Source organism: Triticum dicoccoides, chromosome 3B (genome assembly GCF_002162155.2).
Source record: "Triticum dicoccoides isolate Atlit2015 ecotype Zavitan chromosome 3B, WEW_v2.0, whole genome shotgun sequence".
In the NCBI taxonomy this organism is placed as follows: domain Eukaryota; kingdom Viridiplantae; phylum Streptophyta; class Magnoliopsida; order Poales; family Poaceae; genus Triticum; species Triticum dicoccoides.
This window is the reverse complement of record NC_041385.1, coordinates 817,487,287-817,510,334: the sequence shown is the minus strand read 5'-3', so window position 1 is coordinate 817,510,334 and position 23,048 is coordinate 817,487,287. Positions and strand designations below refer to the sequence as shown.

General features: G+C 43.6%; 1 pseudogene; it reads left to right on the top strand.

Annotated features, from left to right (window-relative positions):
- Window positions 1–14,420, top strand: part of LOC119280160 — a 26,033-nt pseudogene extending 11,613 nt beyond the window's left edge.
- Window positions 14,421–23,048: the final 8,628 nt, after the last annotated feature.

Here is a 23,048-nt window from a genome sequence, read left to right as displayed (position 1 = left end):
CAATGAAGAAAAACTAAGGAAACAGTGAAGATTTTGAAAAGTTGAAGAATTTGAAAAACTGAAGAATTTCAAAACTGAGGAAAAACTCAAATTGAAGATTTTCAACTTTTTGTGGTGGCGTGACCCACCGTATAAGAATGATGATTTCAGACACCGCATACAATTGTCGTAGGGTTCTGAGAATCAAATTCTTAATTAATTTCTTCACACTTAGAGTGTTATTCTTCATTGATTGAAGAAAAATGTTTCTTCATGTGTTGCACATCTAAGTCATCAATTTTGCATAAGTGTTAGGATGTGTGTCCTTTTCAAAGAACATTCGAAGATTCTAAGATGTTTAGCTCACACCGCAACTTGCTAAATCTCTTCTCATCCAAGGGCTTAGTGAAGATATCAGCTAGTTGTTCTTCAGTCTTCACGTGCTCGATGGAGATGTCGCCCTTCAACACATGATCACAAAGAAAATGATGACGAATCTGAATGTGCTTTGTCTTTGAGTGCTGAACTGGGTTGTGAGCAATCTTGATGGCACTCTCATTGTCGTAGAGGAGAGACACATTCTTCACATTGATGCCATAGTCCTTGAGTGTTTGCTTCATCCAAAGCAGTTGAGCACAGCAAGAGCCAGCAGCAATGTATTCAGCTTCCGCAGTGGACAGTGATACGTAGTTCTGTTTCTTCGAGGACCAACAAACCAAAGATCGTCCGAGGAAATGACAAGTGCCAGAAGTTGACTTGTGGACCACATGATCACCAGCATAGTCAGAGTCAGAATATCCAATGAGATTAAAAGCAGAGCCCTTCGGGTACCATAATCCTAGTATTGGTGTGTGAGCTAGATATCGAAGAATATGCTTCACAACCTTATGGTGTGATTCCTTCGGTGCAGCTTGAAATCGGGCACACATGCAAACACTAAGCATTATATCTGGCCTAGATGCACATAAGTACAATAAAGAACCAATCATGGAGCGGTATACCTTGTGATCGAAGTCAATACCATTTTCATCAGTGCATAGATGGCCATTTGTGTCAGGACTCTTTGGATCTTCAAAACCTGGGGGTTGAGCAACATATACTTCTTCCTCAAGCTTACCATTGAGGAATGCACTTTTCACATCCATTTGATATAAGATGATATCATGATGGTTAGCATAAGCAAGTAATATGCGAATAGCCTCAAGTCTAGCAACAGGTGCAAAAGTTTCATCGAAATCAATTCCTTCAACCTGTGTGTAGCCTTGAGCTACCAGTCATGCCTTATTCCTCACCACAAGGCCATTTTCATCTTGCTTGTTGCGGTAGATCCACTTTGTGCCAATGATATTATGCTTGCAGGGATCTAGACGTTTGACCAGTTCCCAGACATTGTTGAGCTCGAACTGATGTAATCCTTCTTGCATAGCCTGAATCCACTCCGGCTCCAGCAATGCTTCATCTACCTTAGTGGGCTCTGTGATAGATACAAAAGCATAGTGCCCACAAAAGTTAGATAAATGTGAAGCTTTTGAGCGTGTGAGAGGACCTGGCGCTTCAATGTCATCGATGATCTTGTCAACTTGAACTTCTTTTGCAACGCGAGGATGAGCTGGTTGTCGTCGAGGTATTTGATCATTTTCCTCAGCACCATTGTCTTCAGCATTGTCTTGAGGTGCATCAGCTCGACGTTCTTCGCGTACTGGAATGAATTCTTTAGCAAGTTCTTCAGCAGGAATGACATCCTCAGTTGCCTTGAACTTGATAGAATCCTCAGGTGCTGGTTCATCTAACACAGAAGGTAGGTGCTCTCTCTGTGAGCCCTTAGTTTCATCGAACCGCACATCTACAGTTTCAACAACCTTGTGAAGAGCATTGTTGAAGACTATGTAGGTGTGCGAGTCCTTTCCGTAACCAAGCACAAAACCTTCATGTGCTTTCGGTGCAAATTTAGAATTGTGGTGAGGATCTCTAATCCAGCATTTAGCATCGAAGACTTTGAAATAACTCACATTGGGTTTCTTGTCAGTGAGGAGTTCATAGGCCGTCTTCTTGAAGAATTTGTGAAGATATACTCTGTTGATGATGTGGCACGCAGTATCAATTGCATCAATCCAAAAATGATGAGGCGTTTTGTATTCATCAAGCATAGTGCAAGCCATCTCAACAAGAGTTCTGTTCTTGCGCTCCACGACGCCATTTTGCTGAGGAGTATAGGGAGCAGATAACTCACGAGTAATTCCAAGTTCATCAAGATAGTCATCAAGACCGGAATTCTTGAACTCAGTTCCATTGTCACTTTTGATGTGCTTGATCTTCACACCAAAGTTGGTTGAAGCCCTCGAGGAAAATCGTTTGAAGACTTCCTGCACTTCATGTTTGTAAGTAACAATGTGTACCCATGTATATCGAGAGTAATCATCAACAATGAAAAAACCATATAGAGATGCAGCATTAGTGACTGCAGAGTAATGATTAGGTCCGAAGAGGTCCATGTGAAGCAATTCGAATGGACGAGTAGTGGTCATGATAGTCTTTGCTGGATACTTGGCCTTGGTCATTTTTCCAGCTTCACAGGCTCCGCATAAGTGATCCTTGAGGAATTTGACATTCTCAATGCCAATGACATGCTTCTTCTTCGCAAGCGTGTGCAAATTCCTCATGCCTGCGTGACCAAGTCGTCGATGCCATAGCCAGCCTTCTGAAGCTTTTGCAAGTAGACACACGGCTGGTTGTGGTCCTGTAGAGAAATCAACAATATACAAGTCTCTTCTCCTAAAGCCTTCGAAGACTTTAGAATTGTCAGCTTCCATAATCACAACACAGCGATACTTGCCAAAGACAACAACCATATCAAGATCACAAAGCATTGAGACTGACACAAGGTTGTATCCTAAGGACTCAACAAGCATGACTTTGTCCATGTGTTTATCCTTAGAGATCGCAACCTTACCAAGACCCAATACCTGACTTTTGCCTTTGTCAGCAAAGATGATATGCTTCAGATGTGACGGTGATAAGGGAGCATCCATCAAAAGATTCTTGTCACTAGTCATGTGATTTGTACATCCACTATCGAGGACCCATTCAGTGGTTTTGGGTTGATCATCCTGCAGATGAATTAGTGTAACTTACAATCTCATATGCTTCATCAATGAAGAATATGATATCAAGTTCATCAGATGAATTTCATCAAGCAGTAAACAGATATAGCAGTGTGAGGACGTGTGAAATGGAAGTTCATTTCATCATGATTAGCCTGCGTCCTTTCAGGCAATTTTGTCAGGTCCCCAGCAAATTCTTCAGACGTTAAAGCACGTCTGGAGACCTGACCCTGCAGAAGAGATTAGTTCTTTTTCTTCACCACCCACATCTGAAGGGGTGGCAAAGAGTTCATCACTCTGCGAACACCATAAGAGAATGGTGGCATAGAGGCCAAACCATTTCGTTTCACATAAGAGGGGTTAGGGTAAGCATATGAATAGGCAGAGAAATTCTTCGAGGACTTATGAACATAATGATTTGAAGAATAATGTGCATATTCATAGCCCTTAGCTCTACCCTGCGAAATAGAGTTATAGCACGATGATTATCATATGAGGACTTTGATCCATTTGAGGAATTTGATCCACGTGAGGAATTTGGTCCATATGAGGACTTGGATCCATATGAAGAATTAGGTCCATATGAAGAGTTTGATCAAGGATTCTTGTTCTTCACAGGTGGTGTCATGAGGAAATTTACCTGAAGACTTTCAACATAACTTTTGGGAACCCAGATTATCTTCATAGGTGAACCGTTCCTGCAGTTAGTCCCAACATATCTAGCAAATACTTCACCATTCTGATTTTTGAACAGTTTATAGTTGGAGTCAAATGACTCATCAGAAGAATGAGAAGATTCACATGTAAAGCCAGATAAGTTAGATGGATCAACTGGAGGTCCCTTTGCAGCAACCCATGAGGTTTTGGGGTACTGCTCAGGTTTCCAATATGTTCCATCAGCATTGAGTTTCCTCTCAAAAGCAATACCCTCTTTCCTAGGGTTTCTGTTGAGGATCTGCTTTTTGAGCACATCACAAAGAATCTGATGCCCTTTGAGGCTTTTGTACATGCCTGTTGTGTACAATTCCTTCAGCCCTGCATCGTTAGTGATACTAGCAATGTCCTCAGATGAGGAATTAGTGATAGCAGAGGCAGGTGAAGATTTTGTAACAGTTGAAGCATTTGAACATTCAGGTGAAGAATTAGCAGATTCACGTTCAATGCACATTAAGCATGGAGGAACAAATTCTTCTTGAGTAGCACTGATTTGTTGAGCTAGTAATGAATCGCGCTCCTTCAGAAGATCTTCATAACTCACTCTTAGCTTCTCAAGATCTTGCTTTCTTTGAAGAAATTCAGAAGAAAGTTTCTCATGATCAGATAAGAGAGTGTTATGATGACTTTGAAGGTTATCAAACCTAGACTGAAGTCTCTGAAGATTTTCAGTCAGGGCTTTAGTGCGATCCATTTCTTCACCTAACATGTCATCACTTTTGTCTAGAATGTTTTGAACCTTTTCAAAAGCCTTTTGTTGTTTTACAGCAATCTTAGCAAGTTTAGAGTAGCTGGGCTTGAGATTCTCATCAGATTCATTTTCACTAGATTCAGAGGAGGTGTATTTGAGTACCTTTGCACCTTTTGCCATGAAGCAATAGGTGGGAGCGTAGTCATCATTATCTTCATCAGGCTTGTCGGTGGGGTCAGTTTCTTCAGTGTTGAAGATGGACTTGCTAACGAAAGCAGTAGCGAAGGCCAGACTCGCCACACCAGATTCAGATTCTTCAGACTCCTCCTCTTCCTCATTTTCCTCAGATTCAGCTTCAGAGTCCATTTCCTTGCCAATGAATGCCCGAGCCTTCTTGGAGCTGCTCTTCTTGTGAGATGAAGACTTCGAGGATTTTGATGACGAGGATTTTGACGATTTCTTCTTCTTCTTCGCATCATCAGAACTGTTATCCTTGTATTTCTTCTTCTTCAATTCCTTCTCCCACTGAGGACAATCTTGAATATAATGACCAAGTTTCTTGCATTTGTGGCACAGTCTTCTCTTATAGTCACTTGATGAGGAATCACTGCTTCTTGAGGATTTTCCAAAGCGACCACTTCTTGAGAACTTCTGGAATTTCTTCACAAGCAGTGCTAGCTCCTGGCTCAATTCTTCAGGATCACCAAGGCTACTACCAGAGTCCTCACATTCAGACTCAGACACAACCTTGGCCTTCAGGGCACGTGGTTTGCCATAGCATGAACCATAGAGATCTCTCTTTTTAGCAAGCTGGAACTCGTGAGTATTTAGCCTTTCGAGGATATCGGCAGGATCAAGAGACTTGTAGTCAGCCCGTTCTTGTATCATCAGACCCAGAGTATCAAATGAGGAATCAAGTGATCTCAACAGTTTCTTCACCACCTCATGGTCAGTGATGTCAGCGGCACCGAGGGCTTGAAGCTCATTTAAGATGTCAGTGAGGCGATCAAAGGTTTGTTGGACATTTTCATTGTCGAGTCTTTTGAAGCGGTTGAAGAGATTCTGAAGAACATCAACTCGAGAGTCGCACTGAGTTGAGACTCCTTCATTCACTTTGGACAACCTATCCCAGATAAGCTTAGCAGTTTCCAAAGCACTCACTCTTCCATACTGTCCTTTACTCAGATGGCCACATATGATATTCTTCGCTTGAGAATCGAGTTGCTTGAATCTCTTCACATCGGTAGCGTTCAGTGAGGGTGTGACAGAGGGAACACCATTTTCCACAACATACCAGAGATCGTTGTCAATTGCCTCGAGATGCATTCGCATCTTGTTTTTCCAGTAGGGGTAGTCTGTCCCATCAAAGGTAGGACACCCAGGCGAGACCTTGATCATACCTGCGGTCGACATAACTAAAACTCCAGGCGGTTAAACCAAAATCACACAGAACAAGGGAGTACCTCACTCTGATACCAATTGAAAGTGCGTTATGTCGACTAGAGGGGGGGTGAATAGGCGATTTTTATGAATTCTTCACTGAGGAATTTGCCGGTGAGGAAATTCCTTAGTGAAGAACTATTAGCAGCGGAATAAGTACTCAGAAGTAAGCATAACAGAATACAAGCATGGTCATCATGATGAAATGAAGACTAGCACAGAGTACAGAAAGCGTAATCACAGGATAACACAAGATGAAGACAAACAGACTGAAGAAATTGAACTGAGGAAATTGAGAAAGTCTTCAGTCAAAGTCTTCAAACACAGATATGAACAAACACTCAACACAATAATGAGGAAATGAAGGGGTTGAGGAAATAGAACCAGTTAGGTTGGTGAAGACGATGATTTGGTAGACCAGTTCCAACTGCTATCTCAGTTGTACGTCTGGTTGGAGCGGCTGAGTATTTAAACTCGAGGACACGCAGTCCCGGACACCCAGTCTCTGAGCACGCAGCTCAGGACACCCAGTCCTCACCGTATTCTCCTTGAACTAAGATCACGCAGATCTCGTCCAATCACTCGTGGTAAGTCTTCAGGCGACTTCCAAACCTTCACAGACTTGGTCACTCGGCAATCCACAATTCCTCTTGGATGCTCTAGACCTTGACGCCTAACCGTCTGGAAGAAGCACAGTCTTCAAAGTTAACAAGCGTCAGATCCATGCAGGATCAATTTCTTCAGTGATGCTCAATCACTTTGGGTTTGTAGGGGTTTGGTTTTGGGTTTCCTCACTTGATGATTTTCGCTCAAAGTCCTCGGAGGATGGGTTGCACTCAAATGACAAGTGTCAAGTTCTCTCGGAGCAACCAACCAGCTAGTGGTTGTAGGGGGCGGCTATTTATAGCCTAGGGAGCAGCCCGACATGATAAGACATAAATGCCCCTCAATGATATGACCGTTAGGTGGATAAGATATTTTGGGACAGCTTGCGCGCAGCACAGCAACGCTCAGAAATTTGACTCTCAAATTCCTCAGGGCTATCATGTTCCTCACTGTGTAGGTAATTTGCACCGACGAATTCCTAACTCCTCAGTCAGAACAAATTCATCAGTGACCAGAAGAACTTCGTCTCTGTCACTGAAGAAAGTGACTGAACTGTATGAGATTTCCAAAGGCTTCACTCGAAGGGATTGGTAGGTGTAGGATTTTGAGTTGAGCATCACATGGAAATTTTTCCTTAGTATTTCCTCGACCCCCTTTAACAGTACGGTGTTTCCTATGACTCAAGAAGGAGAAAATGAAACTATGAAAACAAAAGTCTTCACGCTTCATGTTCCACAAATGAATACCAAGTCTTCAAGGTCACACCAATTTCTTCACTTTCAAAGTCTTCAGAAAGTCTTCAGAATATCAAAGTCTTCAGTTGAAGAACTTCATTTTTAGGGGTCGACTTTCTCTGTAAATATAAAACTCCTCATAGACTTATAGACCTGTGTATACTCACAAACGCATTAGTCCCTTAACCTATAAGTCTTCAATACACCAAAATCACTAAGGGGCACTAGCTGCACTTACATGGTCCCATGTCCGTGCTGGCTCGGGAACTTTGCCCTCCCTAGGAAAAGTAACCATGCCAGGGTAATGCTGCTTAATGAGGATCCCAAGGACGCCGTTCACGTGTCGGTACTTTCCCCTGCTAGCTCCAGCTTTCTTCCAACCACTACATAATGAGAAGCCAAAGTTATTAGCAATTGTTGCATACATTGAAAGTAGAAAATGGGAAGCCAAAGTTAGTTGCGTTTCTCCACATGGAGAAATACATGGCCTCTCCTCCACAGGAAGCCCTCGTTCCGGGAGGCCTGAGAAACCACATAGGTACATGGACCGACCCTCCTCAACTTGGATGAAACCAGCATGCTCCTCGTCAGAGGTCGATGCCTCCTTGTCAGAGGTCGGGACCTCCTCGTCAGAGGCCTCCGATGACAACCGCTCTTCCTCCATCCTCTCACACACGGGGGAGTGAGACACCGGCTCGTCCTCCACCCTCTCAGAGACGGGGGGGGGGGTGAGACATCGGCTCGTCCTCCACCCTCTCAGACACGGGGGAGTGAGACACCGGCTCGTCCTCCACCCTCTCATCCTCAGGCGATGCCACGACAGGTGGTGGCGAGGGAGGCTGAACCGGGTTTCTCTTAGCATTTGCTCCACGTGCACCTCTTCCCCGACCTTTTCCTCTTCCTCGACATGCCTGAGGTTGAGAGGAAGGCGGAGGATCGGCGATAAAACTGCCAAGCAAAGATCTTGCTAGGGGGAGCGAGGGCTTTTTCCTTTGCGGGCCCACCATGCTTCACTCACCTGCTATGACAAAAAGCAAAGCAATTAGTACATACAAGATTATAGTTTAAATAAGTAAGCATAAGTTCAAACAATTGTCGCAATGAGAATTACCAATGCAATTGTAGTACAAATACATTATAGTTCAAATAAATAAGCATAAGTTAAAAAACATACGCAATGAGAATTACCAAGCACTTATAGTACAGAAACTACATTATACTTAAAATAGATAAGAATAAGTGCAAAAATATTACAAATTCAACATTACAACATGTTTGAGATCGTCATCTGGGTCGTGGTAAAGCAACTAGTACAAAATCAACATTACAGTTCAACACTACGACTAAAAATAGTCTGGATCATCTGGATCACAATCCGTCTCTTCTTCAAGGTCAGTTCTAGCCTCATCATCAGTATCATACGTGTCGTCAAGGATGTTATCCTCATGTTGACCGTCATCGTCACCTTCATCGGCAATGCCTTGACGTAACCATTCAAGCATTGAGAGGTCTTCCACGTTCGTAACCTCTTCTTCTTCCTCTTCGACTTCTTCTTCTTCACTGTCAATGTGTACTTCCATGCGTGGATGGATGTTGAGACGGCCTCTAGGCCCATGTTCTTCTTGGAAGAATTCTCCATCATATGTGTCAGGGTCAATGTGAGGTTGATAATCCTCTTCACTGGGGGAAGGATGTTTACCATGTGGCGGCACATCGTACATGACATCCCAACCCTTATGGTACTTCTTTTGACATGCGTACTTGAGATAAAAAAACTTGTGTCGCCTGTTGAGACACAATATAGACATCTTCACATTATAATTTGCTGTCTTGTCGAATTTCGACTTGCCCAATATCATCCCTCCGCCTAACCTTCTTCGGATCAAACAAAGGGCATTTGAAGACAACGACTTTTGGAGGATTTGCCCCAAAGTAATGCAGTTCGTATATTTCAACAAGTCTTCCATAATACTCAACTCCATTGCAAATAACCGACACTCCCATGTTTCTTGATTTTAGAACATCCTGACGTTCCTCGTTCCCATGTGTGCGGAAGCGATACCCATTGATGTTGTATTTATCAAATGTACCAACCTTATAGTCAAACCCATTAGCAACTTGTTTCAACTCTTTGTCCAATATTGACGTACCCTACAAGTTTAAGAGGGAAGGATAGGTGTATTAGTCGCATGTAATACCAACTTCAAGTGTTCCATGAAGTATACCTTACCTTTTCTCTGAACCAAGAAATGAAACCATAATTGCCGTCTCCTTCACCAGCAAGAAGCTTATACTCTTCGAGTGAATCACGTTCGACCCCTCCATTCAAGAATTGGGCAATGAATTCACTGCCCAATGAGAAATAAGCGGAGTTAAGAGAGAAACATGTGAGTAAATGTTACATAATGTACCAACACTTACTCATTGTGCGACCGCACTTCTTGAAGGTTGGTGAGGATATACAACGTAAGCGATTTCCACTCTTTCGGATCCAAATTCATTGAACGAGAAGCACCCACAGGTCCGAGTTGCCCTTTGAAGAGGCTGAGCTTGGATTCATGTTTAGGGTCGCCAGTATTGTATCGAGACTTTGCATTATGCAAGCTTGGAATATTGGTCGCATAGCATGATGTCGTGAAGTTTGTAATCTCCTCCGCCAAGAATTCCTCGGCTATGGAGGCTTCAATTCTACATTTATTTCTACATTTAGCTCGAAGAGTCTTCTGCATTCTCTCAAGTCCATAGCACCAACGATTCTGCACAGGGCCACCCATTCTTGCCTCGGAAGGGAGGTGTAAAATCATATGTTCCATCGGATTAAAGAATTCTGGTGGAAAGATCTTCTCTAGCTTGTAGAGCAACTCGGGGGCCCGTTCTTCCATCTCATCTATCATAGTAGGAGATACTTCTTTAGCACAAAGAACACGGAAGAAATAACTAAGCTCTACCAATACTTCCCAATCATCCTCAGGGATATAGCCTCGAATCATCACCGACATTAACCACTCAAGCCATATGTGCCAATCATGACTCTTCATCCCGTTGAGCTTCTATTTATCAAGACTCACTGCCCTCATAAGGTTCTCTGCATACCCATCAGGGAACACCAAAGTTTTGAACCACATGAGTATCTCCTTCTTTTGTTCCCTAGTAAGAACAACCTTCGCCTTTGGCGTCCTCCAGCTTTTCTTGCCCTCGGGTTGTCGCAAGTTTTGTTCGGGTCTATCACATAGCTTCATTACATCAAGTCTAGCCTTAGTATTATCCTTCTTCTTCTCAGCAATGTTGAACAACGTGCCAAAAATGGCCTCGGTGATATTATTTTCAGTGTGCATTACATCAATATTATGCGGAAGCTCGAGCTGGTGAAAGTAGTGGAGATCCCATAAGCATGGCTTATGAGTCCACGCGTGTTCTTCATTATATCCCAAGAAATACCCTGGACGTTTGGGATCAGGCTGGAGAGCATTTAGTTGACCACGAATTTGTTCACCCGTCATCTCAGGTGGTGCCGAGTGTTCAACGACTTCACCTTTCATGAAGTTCTTCTTGTCTTGTCTGAATGGATGGTCAGGACACAAATGTTGTCTATGAAAATCGAAGCAAGAATACTTGCGACCATGCTGCAACCAACGGCACTGCATGCTTGCCTTGCACATTGGGCATGGGAACCTCCCATGCACAGACCACCCCATGAAAAGTGAATACACTGGTAAGTCATGATGTGAGTACTGGTACCAAACATGCATTGTGAAGTTCTTTTTGCTAGCAGCGTCGTATGTCGGTATCCCATTCACCCAAGCTTCTTTCAACTCATCTATTAGTGGTTGCATGTACACACTTATATTCTTCCCCGGATACTTGGGCCCTGGAATTATCAACGACAGGAACATGTGCTTGCATTGCATTAGCGCGCCAGGGGGAGGTTGAGGGGAACAACAAACATGGGCCAACAACTATATGTCTTTGACACCATACCAAACGGATTGAACCCATCGATTCCGATGGCAACTCATGCATTCTTTGCCTCTTTTCCTTTCTCATGATGTATTCGATCGAAACTCTTCCATGCTTGGGCACAAGACGGATGTATCAACATTGGTCTCCCATGATCATCTTTGTCGCGTCTTATCCCATATTTGTGCCATGTCATCTGTTTGGCTGTATCTTCGTTAAAGTAAAGACGTTGAATTCTTGGCAAGATTGGAAAATATCGAAAAACATTTGCGGGGACTTTGCTATGCTTCTTCGTACCATCACCGAGGTCTCTCTCGACATACCTAGAGGCTTTGCACTTGGCGCAATAATTGTCATCGGCATACTCTTTCGTAAAAAAGACACATCCATTTGGACAAGCATGTATCTGCTCATAGGGCATCTTAAGTGCACGAAGGATTTTCTTCGTTTCATACCAGCTTTTAGCCAGTTTGTGACCTTCGGGGAGAGAGCGACCCCAAGATGTCACCATCGAATTAAAGCAATCTCTGATCATGTTGAACTGGGTCTTTATAGCCATTGCTTGTGCAATGGCATCCAGCTGACATTGGTTTGTGTGGTCGTGAAGAGGTTGTTGTGAGGAATTCAGCATTTCAAAGAAGGCCCTCGCAGACTCCTCTGATTCTTCTTCTGATCCCTCTTCACGTGCATCGTTGAAGTCAGCTACGATGTCAACGATCCAGGTACCATTGTTGTCGGTTCGCCGACGCACCACCTCCTCTCTGCTACGTTCAGGCTCGCCATGAAGGGTCCACCGGGTATACCCACGCTTAAACCCATGCTTCTGCAGGTGCTTACACATTGTCTTCTTTGCCTGTTCTCTGCCGTTGTCACACTTCAAGCAGGGGCACCAACTTTTTCTTTGGCCTCTAGAAAATGCTGCCTCTACAAATTCATTGGTCTTCGTCACCCATTCAGTGGTCATGCCAGCCTGACTAGGGTGGCCAGTGTACATCCACTCACGATCATCCATATTTGTACTTGCACTAACAGTAGGGGCACCAAATTCATATTCATCAAGATATGTGTATTGTAATTAAGACTAGATAGACAACTAATTACCATTGTCATATTATTTACGCCATGGTTTTAATTTTTTACCATACAAAAGAGAAATGGGCATTCATGGATTGAATCCTATCTCTAATAGGTAAAGATGGGTCCTAATCCCACCCGAGTACGTGTAGATTGGGTTCGTTTCCCGTGCTCTACTCCGGTCCGAGGCAAAATTTCGGCAGCACCTCCCCGCTGTTCTCCAGATACATGTCTCGATAACAAGATGAGAGAATGTGCACCCGGAGAACAACAAGGTGGCGCTGATGAAATTTTGCCGAGGACCGAAGTAGAGCATGGAAAACGAAACCCAATATGCACGTACTCGGGCTGTCCATGGATAACGTGGACAATTCGAAAGGATGACGATTATAAATATGCAAAGACATGCATATTTATAGATGCCACCCTTTCGAACGGGAGACGCCTAGGTTACGAGACTTGACATGAAAATAAAATCTAGTGGCATCGCCATGACGACCGAAACAAAGCAAATAGGGGAGGGGGAGGAGATGACAGTCAAGCTCAACCCTAGACCGTAGAGGCGGTAGTCGAATGACGATGGCAATGGCAACGGGACGGACAGTGCTCCTAGAGGTGAAGAGAAAATCCCTGCACATGAAAAGCACCGGCACAACCAACATAAGCACTCGCAAAACAATCTAATAAAAACATCATCAACATCATCTTGCAGTTCAACAAAACCTAACCTAAATAAAATAAGCAAGAAGCTGAGCATTTAATTTCCTAACGAGCATCAATCAAAAATGAAATTTTGCCTTGCAGAACAGCCATATTATCCAAACTTGCTTTATGGAGTATACATGCTAGGTACTCCTCCCTGTTCTGAAGCAAATTCTTCACCTTTGAAGTACTGATGAGTGCATACCATGTTTTGAGTTTGTGACAGTACATTGTGTTGAGACTTGTTCGGTAACAGGAAAAGATTCAGATGAACTATTGTATTAACCATTAAAATTATTAGATCAACGGCTCACATGGTTTTTTAATCTAGTTTGGGAATATTAAATAGAATGCCAGAATAGGAGCGTGCTCACCGTGGCGTGGGGCAGAGGGGGCTGAGGGCAGAGGGGGAGGTGGTGCCCTGCTTCGGTGGCGACCAGCGCCTGCGGATGCGTAGGCGGGAGCCGGCGCTGGTGCTACCGACAGCAGCCGTGGCGCTAGGGCAGGGGAGGACTGCCCGGTGGCGGTCGCTCCATTGGAGGAGGACTAGCGGGGGGCGCCGTGGACAAGGGCCCCGATGGCGGCGGGGGTGGAGGCGGGGCCAGCTGCGGTGGCGCGGTGGAGGCGGGGACCAGCTACGGCCGCGCGGTGGAGGGAGGGATGGGCGGCGACGCGGTGGAGCAGGGGACGGGCGGTGGCGGCAGATAACCTAGCGGGTCGAGACAGTGATGCGTGGGGGGGGGTTTCTTTTTTTTACATTTCATTAATTTGCTGTCGTTGGGACAAAAAGGAGACGACAAAGCAAGGCTCGGTGCCAGTTTTTTTTCTATTAGTTCGCCGTCAACAGGGCTGAACACAAACGGCAAAGCTACTGACTTTGCCGTCAGCAGATGACAAAAAACAGACATCAAAATTAGGGCACCGTTACCGACCGTCAGACTAGACACGTGTCCACCCTTTGCCGTCACCCAGCAAAACAACAGACGGTGAAGAGCCGGTTTGCCATATTTTTTTCTTTGTTGTCTTTCTTTCTCTAGATTTGCCGTCAGCCACCGTGCGGACAGACGGCAAAGAAGAGATTTGCCGTCAGGCATACTTTGCCGTCATCAGTTGATTGCAAAACTTTCTTTGCCGTCTACCCCGATGAAAAGCTGACGGCAAAGCCACTCACAAACGACAAATTAGCAGTTTCCTGTAGTGGGTGGTTGTAGCTTGTTCTTTAATATTCTTCAGTTTGCTGGTTGCCTTGGTCCAGATCATCTATCAGTTCGAAGGAACTGCTTGTACTTCATTAGGGTCCCTGGTGAGTGTATCGAGTATTCTTTGGTTGATGGATCTTTGCATAAACTTGCTGCCGACTACCAAGGGCCAGCAATGGAGGATTACAGACCATTTTCTTGGGTCCTCCCAAGAATTTGCTAATGCAATACAATGGGTACCAGAAATGTACAGATCGTTCTCAAGGTCGATTTGCTTCCCACTGACTTTTATACTCACTTGGATTTACATTTTTTGTCTGTTATTCAATAATATTTCAAGGGACTAGCAAAAAATGTTTATAGGACATGCTGATCACTTCAAATATTTCACAATAATGTACATGTGATTTAGCACAAGCCTCGTCGCCCTCCCGCTAGGGCGGTTGGGTGGAAACCCTAGCCCCCGCCGCCGGGGACGTCCATCCTCCCCTTCCCCTCCACCGCCGCTAGAGGAGGTCGCCGGGCGAAGCCTCAGGCGGCTGATGGCGGCAGCAGAGGCTCTCTTCTCTTCCCCCCCCGCGCCAGATCGGTGAGGCGGGTCACCCTTGGCGCCAGGGCGCTTTCCCCCGATCTGCGTCGCGACGGCGCGGTGTCTTACGCGACGATGCAAGGCAGCGGCATGGTGCTGGGCGGGTGCGGTGGAGCTGCTAGACTCCAAGGAAGATCTGGTTGCGCCGGCCGTTCGATGGGCTAGCGGTGTCATGGCGGCCTTGGTCGCGGTGGCCGGCGTCTTGACCTATCGGTGGAAGCTGGATCCCGGGGCGGCGGCGCTGGACGGTGGCAGCGGGTGAAGCTCGGGCCTCCTGCGGCACCATGGCATGGTGTTGTCCCTATCCAAGGCGGATCTGCATCGCCGATCTCATGGTTTTGTCGCGGATTGGTTCAGATCAAAGACAGTGATGAGCGTGCGGGATCCATCTCGGTGGCTCCCGTGGTTTGGCGAGGTGGGGTGGGAGCCCTCCTCCCAAGCTCCAATGGTGGCGCATTGAGGTAGTGGCCGGTGCGCTAGGTCTCCTACGGTGCACTGCTGTTGCGGTTGGTCGCCGAATCTAGGCGGCTAGATCTGAGGCTTTGAAGGCGGTCGAGACAGTGCACAGGTTGTCGGGTGGATTTCTTGGAACGGATCTGGATGGAAATTTGGTCTTCGATCGTTGACCAGAGCCGGTGATGACGATGCGCTTATAATCATTTTCTTCATGAAGGCATCATCGAGGTGAAGCTCCCAACCCCAATCAATACCTTCAGGGGAAACCCTAGATCAGATGATCGGACGACAGCGGCATTCATGTGTCGTCCCCCCCTTGGGGGCGGCATTCTTTGAGTTGCACTCGGGCTCGAGGGACCAGCGAATGGATTCTTCGGTGGAGCGGTGTTTATTTCTACATATTCATGCTAGCGGTTCTCGGCGGCATGGACCATTGGAGGCTTTGCTCAGATGTGTGGCGATGGACACACGCAGGAGGTCGACGCTGTCTGGCGTTGTGGTGTGATGTCTACTACGTAACCTTCTTCTTGTAGACGTTGTTGGGCCTCCACGTGCAGAGGTTTGTACGACGGTACCAAATTTTCCTCAAGTGGATGACCTAAGGTTTATCAATCCGTGGGAGGCATAGGATGAAGATGGTCTCTCTCAAACAACCCTGCAGCCAAATAACAAAGAGTCTCTTGTGTCCCCAACACACCCAATACAATGGTAAATCTTATAGGTGCACTAGTTCAGCGAAGAGATGATGATACAAGTGCAATATGGATGGTAGATATAGGTTTTTGTAATATGAAAATATAAAAACAGCAAGGTAACTAATGATAAAAGTGAGCACAAACAAGGCCTAGGGTTCATACTTTTACTAGTGCAAGTTCTCTCAACAATGATAACATAATTAGATCATATAACAATCCCTCAACATGCAACAAAGAGTCACTCCAAAGTCACTAATAGCAAAGAACAAACGAAGAGATTATTGTAGGGAACGAAACCACCTCAAAGTTATCATTTCTGATCGATCTATTTAAGAGTCCGTAGTAAAATAACACGAAGCTATTCTTTCCATTCGATCTATCCTAGAGTTCGTACTAGAATAACACCATAAGACACAAATCAACCAAAACCCTAATGTCACCTAGACACTCCAATGTCACCTCAAGTATCCATGGGTATGATTATATGATATGCATCACATAATCTCAGATTCATCTATTCAACCAAGACAAAGAACTTCAAACAATGCCCCAAAGTTTCTACCGGAGAGTCAAGACGAAAACGTGTGCCAACCCTTATGCATAAATTCACAAGGTCACAGAACCCGCAAGTTGATCACCAAAACATACATCAAGTAGATCACGTGAATATCTCATTGTCACCACAGATAAGCACATGCAAGACATACATCAAGTGTTCTCAAATCCTTAAAGACTCAATCCGATAAGATAACTTGAAATGGAAAACTCAATCCATTACAAGAGAGTAGAGGGGAGAAACATCATAAGATCCAACTATAATAGCAAAGCTCACGGTACATCAAGATCGTGCCATATCAAGAACACGAGAGAGAGAGAGAGAGAGAGAGAGAGAGAGAGATCAAACACATAGCTACTGGTATATACCCTCAGCACCGAGGGTGAACTACTCCCTCCTCGTCATGGAGAGCGCCGGGATGATGAAGTTGGCCACCCGTGATGATTCCCCCCTCCGACAGGGTGCCGGAATAGGGTCCAAACTTGTTTTTGGTGGCTACAGAGGCTTGCAGCGGCGGAACTCCCGAGCTAGGTTTCTTTCTGGGGATTTCTGTATTTATAGGAATTTTTGGCGTCGGTCTCACATCAGGGGGGGGGGGGCTCGGAGTCATCCACGAAATAGGGGGGCGCGCCCTCCACCATCGTGGATGGCTCGGGACTCTTCTGGCCCGACTCTTTTACTCCGGTGGCTTCTTTCGGTCCATAAAAAATTAACAAAAATTGGCACGTCAATTGGACTCCATTTGGTATTCCTTTTCTGTAAAACTCAAAAACAAGGAAAAAAACATAAACGGGCACTGGGCTCTACATTAATAGGTTAGTCCCAAAAATCATATAAAATAGCATATAAAACATCCAAGATGGACAATATAATAGCATGGAACAATCAAAAATTAGAGATACGTTGGAGACGTATCAAGCATCCCCAAGCTTAATTCCTGCTTGTCCTCGAGAAGGTAAAAGATAAAAACAGAATTTTTGATGTGGAATGCTACCTAACATATTTATCAATGTTATCTTCTCTATTGTGGCAAGAATATTCAGATCCATAAGATTCGAGACAACTGTTTAATATTGACACAAAAATAATAATACTTCAAGCATACTAACAAAGTAATCATGTCTTCTCAAAATAACATGGCCAAAGAAAGTTCATCCCTACAAAATCATATAGTTTGGCTATGCTCCATCTTCATCACACAAAATATTCAAATCATGCACAACCCCGGTTTCAGCCAAGCAATTGTTTCATACTTTAATATTCTCAAACTTTTTCAACTTTCACGCAATACATGAGCATGAGCCATGGACATAGCACTATAGGTGGAATAGAGTGGTGGTTGTGGAGAAGACAAAAAAGAGGAAGATGGTCTCACATGAACTAGGTATATTAATGGGCTATGGAGATGCCCATCAATATATATCAATGTGAGTGAGTAGGGATTGCCATGCAACATATGCGCTAGAGCTATAAATGCATGAAAGCTAAATAAAAGAAACTAAGTGAGTGTGCATCCAACTTTCTTGCTCACGAAGACCTAGGGCATTTTGAGGAAGCCCATCATTGGAATATACAAGCCATGTTCTATAACAAAAATTCCCACTAGTATATGAAAGTGACAAAATAAGAGACTCTCTATCATGAAGATCATGGTGCTACTTTGAAGCACAAGTGTGGAAAAAGGATAGTCGCATTGTCCCTTCTCTCTTTTTATATTTTTTTGTTTGTCTTCTTTGGCCTTCCCTTTTTTTTTGATTGGCTGCTTTGGCCTCTTTGTTTTTTTATTTCCTCACATGGGACAATGCTCTAATAATGATGATCAGCACACTTTTATTTACTTACAACTCAAGAATTATAACTCGATACTTAGAACAAAATATGAGTCTATATGAATGCCTCCGGCGGTGTACCGGGATGTGCAATGATTCAAGAGTGACATGTATGAAATTTATAAATGGTGGCTTTGCCACAAATATGATCTCAACTACATGATCATGCAAAGCAATATGACAATGACGAAAGTGTCATAATAAACGGAACGGTGGAAACTTGTATGGCAATATATCTCGCAATGGCTATGAAAATGCCATAATAGGTAGGTAAGGTATATGGTGGGTGTATGGTACCGGCGAAAGTTGCGCGGTACAAGAGAAGCTAGCAATGGTGGAAGGGTGAGAGTGCGTATAATCCATGGACTCAACATTAGTCTAAAGAACTCACATACTTATTGCAAAAATCTACAAGTCATCAAAACCAAGCACTACGCGCATGCTCCTAGTGGAAGGGTTGGTAGGAGTTAACCATCGCGCGATCCCGAGCTCCACACACAATGAGGACAATCAAAATGATACATCATGCTTCAAATTTGTTACACCACGGTCACCATACGTGCATGCTACGGGACTCACAAACCTCAACACAAGTATTTATAAAATTCACAATTACACCACTAGCATGACTCTAATATCACCATCCTCATGTCTCAAAACAATCATAAAGAATCAAACTTCTCATAGTATTCAATGCACTTTATATCAAAGTTTTTTATTATATCACTCTTGGATGCCTTTCATATTAGGAGTAAATTCATAACCAAAACAAATTACCATGCTGTTCTAAAAGACTCTCAAAATAATATAAGTGAAGCATGATAGTTCATCTATTTCTTTCAAAATAAAACCACCGCCTTGCTCTAAAAATATATAAGTGAAGCACTAGAGCAAACGACAAACTACTCCGAAAGATATAAGTGAAGATCAATGAGTAGTTGAATAATTATGTAACTATGTGAAGACTCTCTCTCGTTTAAAAATTTCAGAACTTAAGTACTTTATTAAAATAGAAAGTAAAACAAAAAATGACATTGCAAGGATAGCACATATCATGTGAAGAAGCAAAAACTTAGGTTCAACCAATACTAACCGATAATTGTTGAAGAAGAAAGGTGGGATGCCTACCAGGGCATCCTCAAGCTTAGATGCTTGAGACATCTTGAAATATTATCTTGGGATGCCTTGGGCATCCCCAAGCTTGAGCTTTTGCGTCTCGTTAATTCCTCTCATATCACGGTTTCCCTAATTCTTAAAAACTTCATCCACACAAAACTCAACAAAAGCTGGTGAGGAAGGTTAGTATAAACCAATGCAAAACCTTATCATTCTCTATTGTAGAAAATCACTAAAATTATTATTTGATATTGCCTACTAAATACCTCTGCATATTTCACACTCTTATTCTGCAAACAAGCAAACAATGCAAACATAAAAGCAATCTGCCAAAACAGTACAGTCTGTAAAGAATGCTAGATTCATCATACTTTCCTAACTCCGAAAATTATGAAAATTTACCACACTGTAGAAAATTTATCAGAGCTCAATATGCAAAAAGTTTCAACATTTTATCATATTCTGAATTTTCTAGGGAATTTTTGCAATAGCGGTAACCTTTTTGTTTTGAAACAGCAACATGCATACTTGCAAAATAAGCATGGTAAAGGCTATCCTTGACATTTTTATTAAAAATAAAGATGCAGAACATTATTCTAAATAACAACAAGCAAATCATAACAAAAGAAAATTACGCTCAAAGCAAAACACATATCATGTGGTGAATAAAAATGTAGCTCCAAGTAAAGTTACCGATGAACAAAGACGAAAGAGGGGATGCCATCCGGGGCATCCCCAAGCTTAGTTGCTTGGTTGTCCTTGAATATTACCTTGGGGTGCCTTGGGAATACCCACCCTTAGGCTCTTGCCACTCCTTATTCCATAGTCCATCGAAACTTCACCCAAAAGTTGAAAACTTCACAACACAAAACTCAACAGAAAATCATATGAGCTCCGTTAGTATAAGAAAATAGATCACCACTTTGGTACTATTGTGAACTCATTCTAAATTCATATTGCTGTAATATCTACTGTATTCCAACACATAGATTCATACCCTCGGTTATTACTCATAGATTCATCAACATAAGCAAACAACATATAGAAAACAGAATCTGTCAAAAACAGAACAGTCTTTAGTAATCTGTAACTCTCGAATACTTCTGTAACTCCAAGAATTCTGAAAAATTAGGACAACCTGGGTAATTTGTGTACCAATCAGATGCAAAAACAAATTAAATCAATAGCACACTTCCGTGAATTATGAAAATTATTTTCCTGGGCGCCAAACTTTCTGTTTCTCAGCAAGATCAAAACAACTATTACCGTAAGCCATCCCAAAGGGACACGGCAATTCAGTGCTCGAGCTGAGCTGAGCCCGAAATCGCTCGCTTTCGTTCCTCGCTTGCGATTCGAGTAACGAGGTCTGACAGCCCGACAGGAGGCACTGGAAAAAAGATGTAAAGTCCCGTATAAAGTCTGGAATAGTGCTTCTTCGTGGGCCCAAATCGTATGTGCGTATAGCCCGTCAGCCGCGGGGTCCTGGTCCGTGGACCAGAACGCCTCGTTTTACGCTGAGCCGCTAAATGTCCAACACAGCCCACTCTCATCCCCCGCACCGCCCCAAGACAACCCTCCCAAATCTGGTTTTCAGCTGCGGCGGCCGTGATGACCCACAAGTATAGGGGATCTATCGTAGTCCTTTCGATAAGTAAGAGTGCCGAACCCAATGAGGAGCAGACGGAAATGACAAGCGGTTTTCAATAAGGTTTTCTCTGCAAGCACTGAAATTGTAGGTAACCGATAGTTTTGTGATAAGATAAATTGTAACGATTAACAAGCAATGAAAGTAAATAAAGTGCAACAAGGTGGCCCAATCCTTTTTGTAGCAAAGGACAAGCCAGGACAATTTCTTATAATAAGAAAAGATCTCCCGAGGACACATGGGAATTATCGTCAAGCTAGTTTTCATCACGCTCATTTGATTCGCGTTCGGTACTTTGAGAATTTGATATGTGGGTGGACCGATGCTTGGGTAATGCCCTTACTTGGACAAGCATACCACTTATGATTAACCCCTATTGCAAGCATCCGCAACTACAAAAGAAGTATTAAGGTAAACCTAACCACAACATTAGACATATGGATCCAAATAAGCCCCTTACGAAGCAACACATAAACTAGGGTTTGAGCTTCTGTCACTCTAGCAACCCATCATCTACTTATTACTTCCCAATGCCTTCCTCTAGTCCCAAATAATGGTGAAGTTTCATGTAGTCGACATTCATATAACACCACTAGAGGAATGACACCATACATCTCATCAAAATATCGAACGAATACCAAATTCACATGACTACTGATAGAAAGACTTCACCCATGTCCTCAGGAACAAACGTAACTACTCACAAAGCATATTCATGTTCATAATCCGAGGAGTAATAATATGCATTAAGGATATGAACATATGATCTTCCACCAAGTAAACCAATTAGCATCAACTACAAGGAGTAATCAACACTACTAGCAACCCACAGGTACCAACTTGTGGTTTTGATACAAGATCGGATACAAGAGATGAACTAGGGTTTTGAGAGGAGATGGTGCTGGTGAAGATGGTGATGGAGATTGACCCCCTCCCGATGAGAGGATCATTGGTGATGACGATGGTGATGATTTCCCCCTCCCGAAGGGAAGTTTCCCCGGCAGAACAGCTCTTCCGGAGCTCTAGATTGGTTCCGCCTCGTGGCGGCGGAGTTTCGTCCCGTAAGCTTGCCTCTGATTTTTTTTCCGGGGTAAAAGCCTTCATATAGCAGAAGATGGGCACCGAAGGGCCACCAGGGGCCCCAGGAGATAGGAGGGTGCGCCCAGTAGGGGTGGACACGCCCCACCCTCCTGGCCAGGGTGTGGGCCCCCTCTGGTGTTTTCTTCGCTCAATAATTCTTATTAATTCCAAAACTTACTTCCGTGGAGTTTCAGGATTTTTGGAGTTGTGCAGAATAGGTTTCCAATATTTCCTCCTTTTCCAGCCAGAATTCCAGCTGCCGGCATCCCCCCTCTTCATGGTAAACCTTGTAAAATCAGAGAGAATAGCCATAAGTATTGAGATATAATGTGTAATAACATCCCATAATGCAATAAATATTGATATAAAAGCATGATGCAAAATGGACGTATCAACTCCCCCAGGCTTAGACCTCACTTGTCCTCAAGCGGAAGCGGAAATCGAAAAATATGTCCACATGTTTAGAGATAGATGTGTCGATAAAAATAAAATACGGACATGAGGGCATCGTGATCATTCTTATAACAACAACATATATAGATTTTATCATATGATTTCTTATGCTCAAGTAACAATCAATTCACAATGTCAAGAATGGTTCAGAAACTTCATTGGGAACTAACAAACTATAATCTCAGTCATTGAAGCAATTGCAATTTATCATAACATCAAAAAGAGTCAAGAATAGAGCTTTTCAGCAAGTCCACATACTTAACTATCATGTAGTCTTCTACAATTGCTAACACTCACGCAATACTTGTGGTTATGGAGTTTCAACCGGACACTGAGAAAGATAGGGGCTTATTGTGTTGCCTCCCAATGTATTCACCTTTGGGTGATGTCAACAATAAAAATTCATGCTAACTTACATCCAATTGGATATAT